This window comes from Pyrgilauda ruficollis, unplaced genomic scaffold, assembly GCF_017590135.1.
Source record: "Pyrgilauda ruficollis isolate IOZ18807 unplaced genomic scaffold, ASM1759013v1 scaffold66, whole genome shotgun sequence".
Lineage (NCBI taxonomy): Eukaryota > Metazoa > Chordata > Aves > Passeriformes > Passeridae > Pyrgilauda > Pyrgilauda ruficollis.
In genome coordinates, this window is record NW_024528377.1 from 5269384 (window position 1) to 5281268 (window position 11885).

Consider the following 11885-nt stretch of genomic DNA (forward strand, 5'->3'; position numbering starts at 1 on the left):
ATATATTTTATATATTATATATTATATATTATATATTATATATTATATATATATAGGTCTTAATTTAAAGTTTCAATTTTTCTGTTTCACCAGCACAACTATATGCTCTCCACATTTGCCCTCAGTGAGCAGATGAAAACACAGCTCATTTCTATCATTTCGTAAGAATATTTGCAAGAGAACAAAGTGTTATTTTCTATGATCATTTTAATGTAGTGTTCCTGCATTACTATTTAAATGCTGACTTCTTGTTTAATTAATTTAGTTTTAATGCAAGGGAACAATGTAGATGTTGAAACTCACTTTCTCTTAAAAGAGTTCAGAATGTGGGAAATCCATCAAACCTATTCTTCAGATAAATGAATTCTCATTTGCATACTTTTACTCAGGTGAAGAGCATTTATCTTTGCCTACTTCTTAATGCCTTAATTATTTTAATTTTTTTTAATGTTTAAAAAATTTAGATTCATTTACCAGAATATCATTCCAATTAAGCAGATTTTGCATCATCTGACAATGTCAAATTTACACATACTGCAACCTGCATTTGGACTGCTTTTAACTATTACAATATTGCAAAGATAGCAGGAAAAAATGGTATGAACATTAGCAATGGGTTCCCTATTTATTCTTGTCAGTCTGCAACCAGGTGGAAAAGTGAAGTCTGTTGGAAAGGCCCTGCAAGCCCATTGTCTGTCAGGAGAGCAGGCTCTCAAACACAGCTCCCAAGATGAGACACCCACAAGAAATGTGTTTTAAAGTGGAATACACAGAAGTTTGTCTGTAGGGGACGTGACATTTGCTGTGCTCCTGGCAATATCCACTCACAAGGCAGCCCCACGTGGGTTCAGTGCAGACACATCCAGATGAGCCACTCAGGCTCACCTTAGAGGAAGGAAAAGAAGTATTTCCACAGGCATGGGTCCTTTGATCTAGTCTAGATACTTACTTTAGGTAGGAGATGGGGTGAGCTCCAGATATGGCTGTGAAAGGCTGGACAGCCAAGATCAACTTTTGGCAACAGAAAGTCAGGAGAGATGAATCCCACGGTAAAAGGCTTCACAAAAACATCCTTCTGCAGCTTCTGCAACCTGAGCTGCAGTGCCTGTGGCAGCATTTGCCATCATGCCTTGTCCAAAGCAGTTGTGATGCAGCAGCTGCTGGCAGGTGAGGAAGTTTCTTCCTTGCTATGGAAGGGCAGTCCTGGAGGGGCAAGGCACATCTGCAGATCCTGGCAGCCCATGGGCATGTGCTGGAGGATCACAGCACCAGCAGCACATACCAGAGCCAGCAATTAAAAAAAAAAAAAAAAACAAAAAAAAACGTAGGAGAAAGAAAAGGATATCTGAACATGCCACACCGTGGGCTGTTGTGTCAGCCACCAGCCTGACAACTGGCTGTACTGGGAACCTGTTCTGCAAGGCCCATGGCAGCACAGAAACTCAGAATCAGGAGAGTAGGTTAGCAATGAGGAAGTGTTTGCTGCAATGCTGCTGCAGTGCTGCTGCTTCCAGCCTCGCCAGGGCTGCCTGTGACAGCCTGTGACAGTCTGTGACAGCCTGTGTGCCCAGGGCTGCCTGTGACAGCCTGTGACAGTCTGTGTGCCCAGGGCTGGCTGTGACAGCCTGTGTGCCCAGGGCTGGCTGTGACAGTCTGTGTGCCCAGGGCTGCCTGTGACAGCCTGTGACAGCCTGTGTGCCCAGGTCTGCCTGTGATAGTCTGTGTGCCCAGGCTGGCTCTCACAGCCTGTGTGCCCAAGGCTGCCTGGGCAGTCTGTGTGCCCAGGGCTGGCTGCAAGAGCCCCCTGCCAATGGCCCCAGGAGCTGCCTGTTCCCAGGCTGGCTGTGCAGCACCACCTTCCACCCTCCCAAGGCAGGAGGTGGTGTCCCTGCTGGGATGTGCCTGCCTGGCTGCACGGCAGCCCCCGTGTGTGGTGAAGCGCATCCAAAGGGTGCGGGATGCTCTGGGGCTGGGGAACCCCTAGAATAACATCTTCAGAACTCCCCTTTTCACCAGGTGATTATTACTCAAACTTTTGTGACTTGTGATTCTTCATAGAAGGTTGGTAATTTGCTCCACGGGTTAAGATTGAAATCCCAAATGTCTTTGGCTTCCTGCCAGGACTCCCCAGCCCCCTTGCCAGGGGTGCGCGTCGCCCAGGGCACCCAGAGGGGTGTCCTGGGTTCTGACAAGTGCTCAGCCATCTACTTCCTCCAAGAGGTTATTTTGTGTGGCAGTCACTCCAGAAAGTGTGGAATTTTTAGCCCTGGCCTCCTGCCACGCTGAGGTGAAGCGGATCATCTTGTTCATCGGCGGAGAGAGCTCCGCACGAAGGGGACACGCTTGTCACTGCCCCAGCTGTGCTTGGTTGCACTGGTGGAGCTTTCCTGCCAAACACAGCCCCAGCCTGCAGCAGCACAAGCCCAGGGGCCAAGCTGGCAGCCAGAGCACCATCTGTGCTGATGGGGCTGCGAGGGAGCTCGGTCTGCAAGTCACACCATGAGCTCCCAGTCGCAGAGGGAGGAGGAACATCAATTCTGACAGATCGTGCCCTACTCCTGCTGAAACACTGAAGGACAGCACGTGCAAAAAGAGGGGATAAAAACAGTTAATCCTGTGCTTCAATACTAAAAGAGTTCTTAGAGGTATGATTTGTACATGTCCTGACACCAATTATTCACTTCTGGAAAAGCGCATAGAGGATTTGGGGTTGCTAAGCCAAGAAATCATTGGATCTTATTTTACTAATTCCAGCCTATTTAGGTTCCAAACAAAACTCAAAAAAGACAGATACAAGTGGCAAAAAATAATTTCAAAGTGCTCTTCTTTGAGAATATTCTCCTGTAAAACTTAATTTGGCAACTCTTCACAGGCATCCTGTAAAATTGATGCCATCTAACTGTGCAGTAAGGGAATTTCCCCCCCAAGGATGGGACCCTACTTGTGTAAAAACCTCCAACAATAACAGTAGTAGCTGAGAAGTGTTATGATTTCTTCAACCTGTAAGACAGGTATGCTTCTATGGGAAACAATACTATTAACCTTAGAGAAATAGACATTAAAAATTATTCTAACCCATAGCATTTCTGAGCAAGATGTGCCTTTGCATTTAGATATAATTTGTGCTTGAATTAATTAGGTGTCTGAAAACAAAAAGGATATTTGAGAAAAATCAAGTTTTTGTCAGAATTGATGTAAGAATTCCAGTCTGAATCTCTAGCACATGCTGGAATGATGCTTTAATCTGAATAAAGGAATTATTGTTTAGATGCACCCTAGTCTTAAAATTAAGACATCACAAGATTTGAGCAGCCCAAAGAGGGGATGCTTTCAAAACTGAAAATGAAAAGTTAAACTGCCACTGACAACCTTTGGAAAAGGGATGCCCACTTCAATTTTTGCCACTGGAAATCACCTTTTTTTTTACAAGTGCCTTATGTGCAAGCTGAATTAAAAATGAACCTGATGAGCTGATGGAGAAATTTGGCGTCTAAAAACCACAGCTCTCTTTTGCCACGGAAAGTTTGCATCAAAAGGAAATAAACAAGCAAGCCTAGAGTGGAGCACAACCCAAAGGAAATCATCTTCATGTTACTAGTGTCTCTTCAAGCTCCAGCTTGGACACAGAAGGACACAGAAGGAATTCCCTGCTGCTAAAAGAGTGCAAATCCCCTGGATTCCAGTAAATTTGGCCAAAGCCATAGGAAGAACTCTTGTGAGTATTAGCTGTGGTTTATCAAGGTGGTGGATGCTCAAGTGCTGGCCAGCTCTTGTATTCAAAAGTACAATTATTCAATAATTCTCTAAAAGTTTTCATCATGTCCTTGGTGTGAAACACAGAAGGAATATCTCAATACCAATTTGTTTGTATAATTTGGATATTATAGACTTATCTTCACTTTTTTTTTTAAATAGGAAGGAATCTTAAAGTACTTTTATATGCAAGACTTATTACTTATGGAACCTAGAGCTGTTTTTCTACTAAATGGTGTTGCAAAAGTCATTAAAGAAAACTTAAAACTTTGTGCTTTCACTTAAAAAGAGATGGATGTGAGAAGCTTCAAGGGAAACATTTCCTAAATTATTCTCAGATCAGTACTTCCCTTTGCAGTTCCAAAGAAGACTGCTTTTCTTACAGTCATTTTTTGGAAAAAAAGAAATTACGTAGAGTTTTGTTTTTCAATAAAACTATGCATTAGGAATTTTTTAAGCATTAGTTTCAGTAACTGGCTTTGAGCAAGCTGGCTTTTTACACGAGAAATATCTGAAACAAACATATTGTGAGCTATCATTAACATTGTTGAGCAGCATAAACTTAGGCAAACATCCCATGAGAATTTCTTTTTGCTGCTGAGGAATGTAAACAGATCACCCTCAGTGATCTGGAAGAAAAGTCAGAGGTATCATGGGCACAGCTAGAGCTGTTCCACTCCAGGAAGCAGCATGGCTCCTTTTCACTCATGTTTCTTTGTTACAGAAGTCCTGTAAAGCAAAAAAGAGTCCATGGGACAAGTTTCTGACACTCAGCTACACAGGAGCAGTGACAACCCAATTTGTTTAAAATAGTTCTTTCCTTTTTGTTTTGTTAATGTCCCAAATTCTTGAAAAATAATAAATAAAAATAATCTCAAAGGTAAAAATTGCACACAGTATCAAAATGTTAAAGCAATATAAAGTACATACAGGCATCTTTCAAGGAAGCAAAATAAAATGCCACCAAGCAGCAGTTTGCAGAGCAATAAGATGCTGAGCATGACACAAATTTCATGCATTCTTGAGACAAATCCCAGTGTACCTAGTACACATAGGGAAGGACAGCCTTACTTCAGGGAGAGTGACACTAGTAAATACCTGAAGAATGTAACAATATCAAAGACAAAAAAAAATGTTAAATTGGATGAGGAACTTTGTATTAAAATTTTAAAAAAATGAACACGACAGGGTGCCTGTGACACACTGGGAAAGGTTCCAAGACAGCAAAATTAACACAGTATAAAACAATCTCCAGAGAAGTAATAGAAGCCATGCCACCTATATTTTTAAATTTGACTTGGCAAACATCAATAAATACGTGCCAAGAAATAATCTTTCACTGATGGCAAGGAATGCAATTTATTTACTGCACTCAATTTATAAAGTCGAAAGCGTTAAACCAACTCTGTCAGGACTAGAATCAGGGGTCTGGGACATTGAATTGTTCCCATCTGCTCATTACCATCCCTGCCTGCATTCTCCAGCAGGAGCACTTCATAAAGGGACTTTTTACAGGGATTTTTAACCCCTTTGATGCCTTTGAGCTGCCATTTGCAGCTGGCAGTGCAATTGCTGTGCCCAAAGCAGGTGTACAGATGTCTTCTCTCCTGCTGGGGTGGCAGCCACAGCACCTTCTGCTTATTGTGCTCCTTTCCCTGTGACCACAGGCACCCGAGCATTTCCTGCCAGCCCAAAACTCTGGGGGAACAGTTTTTCTGTTTTTCATCCCTTTCCGTGCACACACAAGCTAGTGGATCCTCTTGGTACCTCTTCTCCTCCCTGATTGCTTTTTGTTTTTGCACTAAAGGCATATTCAGACTAACCTCAGTCTTGGCACTCTCCCTTCCTGTCTCTTTGTTTAAATCTTTATTTAAATATTTATTAAATCTTTATAGAATCTTTTCTTTAAATATTTGTTTAAATTATTTAAATTACTGTGAGTTTGTGATAAAATCATGAAAATGAGCACGGAGAGCTCAGCTCAGCTGTCATTTAGGGCACTCAGGCCCTTGAATTTCACAGAGTAATTCCCCATCAGTGATCTCTGCACCTGGAAGACTGAACTGCAGCCCTGTCCTGGCTCCTGTGAAAAATTCACATATCAGGAAAAGAGAGGGGGAAAGTACCAATTCCACCACCTACACTGGAAGATTGCAATGGCTCACCCTCAGAAGCAGAAGGGTTTCTGTGTGAAATGGATTTCTGTGGGATTTGTCAGCCTGCAGTACTGAAGGAAAGCAGCTTTCCCACACCTACCACTCTTCGTGTCCCCAGGTGCTTACCAAAGTCATAATTCTTTTTTTTAACAATACCACTGGCCGACTCTGTGTGTGTATGACATCAAGTTCATGATGTTCATACAGAAATAAGATTTGGAGAAATACCAGCACTTCTCTTCCCTACACAGACTTGTCTAATTAACACAAGAAAATCCCACAGTGGCTCCTAAGGTCTCTGAGAGAACAGTGAATAACTGAATCCAGCCTCAGCTGAAAACATAGCAGGATGAATTAACAGAGGAACTTGGAAACAATTAATCATTTTGTCTTTCCTATATTTGAACTTAGAAATAAGTCCTCCAGCACCCAGGATTTCAGATGCCAGGCTTCTACAGAAAAGGAATCCAAATGAAAAGCTAGGTCCTTTAGTAGACTCCATCTGTTAAACTGGAATGCTGGAAAACTGACAGAGAGCATAAAAAAGTTGCCTATGTCTGAAACAAGGTGTCTGTGTGCACATGCATATATAAATATAAATATAAATATAAATATAAATATAAATATTTTATATATAATATTATCTATATTATATATAGATAATATATGTAATATCTTGCAGGACTATTCCTTTCAGACATGTATGTGTGTATAAATATATATATTTATGTATAAAAATAGATATATGTATATATACATATAAAATATATTTTATATATTCTTTATATAGTTATATATTTATCTATAAATATATTTTATATATTTATATAAAATTCTATATTTATATATTTTATATATTTTTATATTTTATATATAAATATATATTATATATTTATATATATTTATGTATTTTATGTAGATATTTTTATATATCCATATATTTTATATATCAATATATATGTTTATACACACATATATGTCTGAGAGGAATATTCCTGCAAGATCCTGGTCATGGAAGTAGAACTCACAAAGCAGCAGCAGCAGCATTGCAAATGCAGCTGTCCTATCATACAGACTCACCAGGAAGAACATTCAGAGTCACCATGGGAGGTAAAAAACTACATCAGCACCACCACCACCAAAAGTAAAGCAAAACAAACCAAAAATCAAAGGAAAAAAAAAAAATTTCAAAAAACCCCACCCATAAGCCTCGTGCTCTCTAGGGAATTTTTTTTAAATTCTGAAAATTTCTGCAGAAATTTGTTTTCCCATATGGATGTGTGTTTCTATCAGAAGGTTTCCTGGGGAAGGAGGAGAAGCCGTGGTGTGCCAGGCAGCACAGCTGTGCCATGCACTGAGCTGCCTTGGAACAATGGCCCCAGCACGGGTACAGCATGAACTGCCCCCTCTGTGTCTCATTAACCTCACGGGAGAAGTTTGTTTTATCAAAGCTGCTTTTGGAGCCATTCAGCCTCACAAAGCCAGGCAGCTTTTCCACCAACACAGGGGGGAAGGCCTTTTAAAAAGCAAAATCTCTGCAATGAACTCCTTCTAAACCACCACTTCCCACCTGTGCCCCTTCCTCTGCCCAGGACCCAGCAAGGATCTGCCACACAAGGTCACACACCTGAGCAAAAGCCCTGAGCACCTCTCCTGGAAATTAATAGGCACATATGTACTGCTTTTGCTTTGCTAATTAGAGATTTTTTTGGCTAATGTACTAATGAGTGTGGTGGGTTTAGTGTTGGCACTTATTGGAATGTATTTACTTTTTTTTTTTGTTGTTGTTGTTGTGATATAGGATTAGGAGAAAGGTTTAAAACTTTAAAAGGGAATAAAGAAAAATTTATTAACAGTAACTAAAAGAGAGAGTAATAAGAATTAGAATAAAACTTTTAGGATACTTCTCTTTTTCTTACAATTTTTTCTTTCTTAATAATGTAAAGCAGCAAAACTTGAAATTTTAGTTAGTTTACTACTTTTAGAATAGTCACACTTCTGGCCTGGAGCTACAGCATGGTCTCTTCTAGAAGGGAAGCCAGGCATTGCAATATCTTAAATTTCACCTTCCAAAGGGATCCTGTGTGCTTTATCCTGTGATTTTAGCCTGCAGTGATTTAAGAAATGTATGCCCTTGATTCCCTGGACAAAGCAGGAGAGGGGCAATTACCAGGTAATTTTCTACATTCTCTGAGAAAGTCCTAAACAAAGAAAGTTCAAAATCCCAAGCATCATAACTGGGAACACTTCATGCCTTGTTAAGAAAGGAAAAGACTAACAACAATTGTGTGTGGAAAAAAAAAAAAAAAAAAAAGAAAAAGAGAAAGCAGCAGTATCCAGCCAAGAAGCTGTTGCTGGATATATCCAGTTTGTATCACATGATCAGACTTGCATAAACTAAAAAGTGATTTGGCTTCTTTGCATGGCAGATCCCACCCCAGGTATTCCCAGGGTGTTCCTCCCCACAGCCACAGGCTCAGTCAGCTTTGGGTGCCACGGTTTGCTTGGATGAGAAAAGTCTGCAGGGAAGAGGCAGCTGCTAAAACTCCACCTGAGACAAAAAGGTTACAAACAGCCCACTGTTCACCACAGGTGGAATTACAGGAAAAGGAAGTAAACTTAGGCTTCCAGTAAAACTTACCCAAAAATTGTTAATGTTAATTTAATAAGTTTGTATCACAAACACAAAGCCAGCATCATGTCACGATCAGAGATGACCTCAACCAAATTACAGTGCAAGGATGCAGCTTTGGTCATCACACCTCCCTTCTGTGCACTAATTAAAATCAGCTTGTCAGGTGACATTTGCCTCCCAAATGTGTAATTTTCTCTCAAGAAAGAAAACCAAAACAACATGATCATAGCTTGGGCAATACGCATAATCAGAAATGTTTATCACGTGCATCTGGAATGGGTTTCAATTGTTTAAAGCTGGAAGTTGCAGGGAGACAATGATGTTTATACCAGACACGGGAATTTTTTTAGGATACAGATAAATGACTGTAAAATAATGAGAGACTTGGCAATTAATTAGCTGGTGAAATTAAAATACAGAGAAAATAGTGAAAATAAACCAAAAAAAACCCACATAGCCTACTACAGCACAGAGATGTGCATTTTACAAAGCATTGGCATTCTTCAGTGAGACTGAAGATTTGTTATTTCTTTGAAAATGATGGCTCAACAGCTGGCCACAGTCAAAAAAAAAAACCCAATGGAACATCAAGGATTATTACCAAAGACCTTGAGTACAAAATGTCAGATAAATACATGTCCAAAATGCTAGATAAACACTTGTGTGCACGGTTTGTGCATCACTGCCTTTAAAATACCTCCAGCTTCATCACACTGCCTGAAAAACTTCCAATGTTTGTTCCTTGGTGTTTGATAGCACCCATATCCAGGCACCAACACCCAGCCTTCCACCTGGGAGGCTCGAGGATCAAAATTCAGCTCTTGGGCACTCTTTGCTGGGTTGAACCTTCAGTGGCAGAGTGGCTGGTTGTGAAATCCACCTGCTGGGCCCTCAGGCACTCAGAAAATAATCCCACCACCCATTTTTATAATGCAATATTGGGCTTTATCAGCTCAGACATTCACGGGCTTTATAAACCTTACACCTCTGTTACTCCAATGCCAAGACTCCCATTTGTGGCTTGTGCTGACACAGGTCTTGGTGCTTGAAACATCACAAACACTGAAGCACAATGAAAGCCCTCTATACCCCAAAACTCTGTTCAGATGGGGGTCACAACCGTGTCAGCTTGGGCTTCACTCTTGCAATGTCCAGTGTCACTTATTTAAACAATAAACATCAATAAGGCCACTCATTTTTTAGCACATTTTTTAATGGTTTGCTGAATCGAGGTCAACATGCTAGAACTTGAAGGAATCCAGTCCAAAGCTTGGCTTTGCATTTGAAGGACTAGCTTTCAGAGGAATTTCTAAGCTCCCAGCCCAGTCCCAGGAATGTCTGTGGTAGCAGGATTTCTGAGGATCACCTTGGCACAACCAGCACTCCCTGTTTCCTGGCTTTGCCCTGCACAAGCAATGCTCCCACCACAGGTTTATGCCCAGAAGCTTCTCTAAGGAGGCATCCCCCAGCCAGCACTGCCCACCTGGACACACAGCCTGGCTCTTTCTCACTGCTACATTCTCAGGCAGGTTGAGCAGAACAATTAAACACAACGTTAATATATCCACTGAAATGCTAAATTTGAGAATTGGAGGCGCTCCTGCAGAAATGCTAATTTTAAAACTTGGAAAGGTTCCTATCTGCTTCCTCCCACTCCAAAACACAGGGATTTAACTAGGTCTGACCCTTTGGCAGTGCTCCATGTAAGTGGCACAGATTTGCCTGCTTAACAAAGCCCTTTTGTTTCTCACAGCTGTGAAATTCTGCTGCCCTGTAACTTTTCGTGTTTCCCAGGTTACCTTGGCACCAAGCTGTGACTAAACGTCTGCAAAGGGTTTTTAACTCCAGCTTTGGAGGAATATGACCACAAGGAAGAAAGGTGGCTCCCAGTGAGTGCCCCAGCAAGAACAATGCTCAAGAACAGCTTCAAATGTCCACAAAACTTCTGGGATATCTGTGGTTTAACAGATATCTCTGTTCTGTTCCTGGCTGCATCATATTTGTATTTATTCCATTCCCCTTCCTCATGTTCAGCCCCATCATCCAATACAAAGGGAGAAAGGGGCTAGGACAGACCTTTTGAAAATAATTAGCTTTAAAGATCACTTGCATTTGAAGAAACTTTAAATTTCAGAGCTGATTTCCTGCTCTGGGGGAGGAAATGGATCTTTCCTCACTGACTCCACAAGGACAGGAAGCAATTCCAAGGACACACATATATGATGTCAACAAGACAATCTTAAAGTATTACTTACAATCTGAATTAATCAGATTGTAACTGACCTAATGAACTACTGTGGCAAAACAACCTTCCCACTGTTGTGGTTTAAATGGGAGCAGGTCTCTGCCATGTAGAATAAACTAGTAGGAAATATTTGCAGGTGCTGGAGCATTGGTCTGTGGTAGTTCCACAAACTCCCTCCATGCCTTATGCAGTAGGATAACCTGTAATAAAATAAATAGAATAAAATAACCAGGACCTGTAATAAAATAAATAAAATAAAATAACCAGGACTTGAAATAAAAAGCCTCAGGAAGTTATTGCATGGGCACTGGCACACAGACCTAAGGGTGCTCTGCACTGGGCCAAACATGAGGCAGTGCCAAATTAGATGCTAAACATGGATGCATTAAAACCTTGTATAACTCATATCAGCAGGGTTTTCTTTAATTTTTGTTACCTGAGACATTTAGGGTTTTATTTCCCTAGATATTTAAGACATCCCAGGGCAGCAGGTAGCTGCTGATGACCTTTGCTTGTTTGCTCTATTCAAATCTTAAAACATCACCATAACACAGCATTTTTTTAAAAATGTAATTTTTAAAATTTATTGTTATTACCACAACACCCAGACCATGTCATAAACCAGGTTTCCAATATATTGACCACCTATACTATGCAGAATAACAAATAATCCCTTTCTGAAAGGACTAATAATATCATAAAATAAATTTATGGAGAAATGAGGCCCAAAGAAGCCACAAATGCTGTCTACAGTTTATGACACTCTGGCAGAAACCATGTGAGAATCCCTAGATGAAATCTGGAATCACTTGGAGTCAAATGCAAAATTCTCTATTTTCAGTGAAACAGGACAATAAACAGAGCCCTTTGCTCAGACAGCTCAGACCTGGCATTTCATAAGTTTTCTCATTTCTAGTCCTTGTTCTTTTGCACCAAACATATTTTTCCCGTGCCTTGTGTTTATAAACTGATACTTTTACAATGTAAGTAGGATACAACTATGTGTAATTCTATTCATCTCTGTCCAAGTGTTCATTACTTAAAGCAAAACAAATCTCACAAGGATATATCCAATATTTACACTGCAATGATTTTT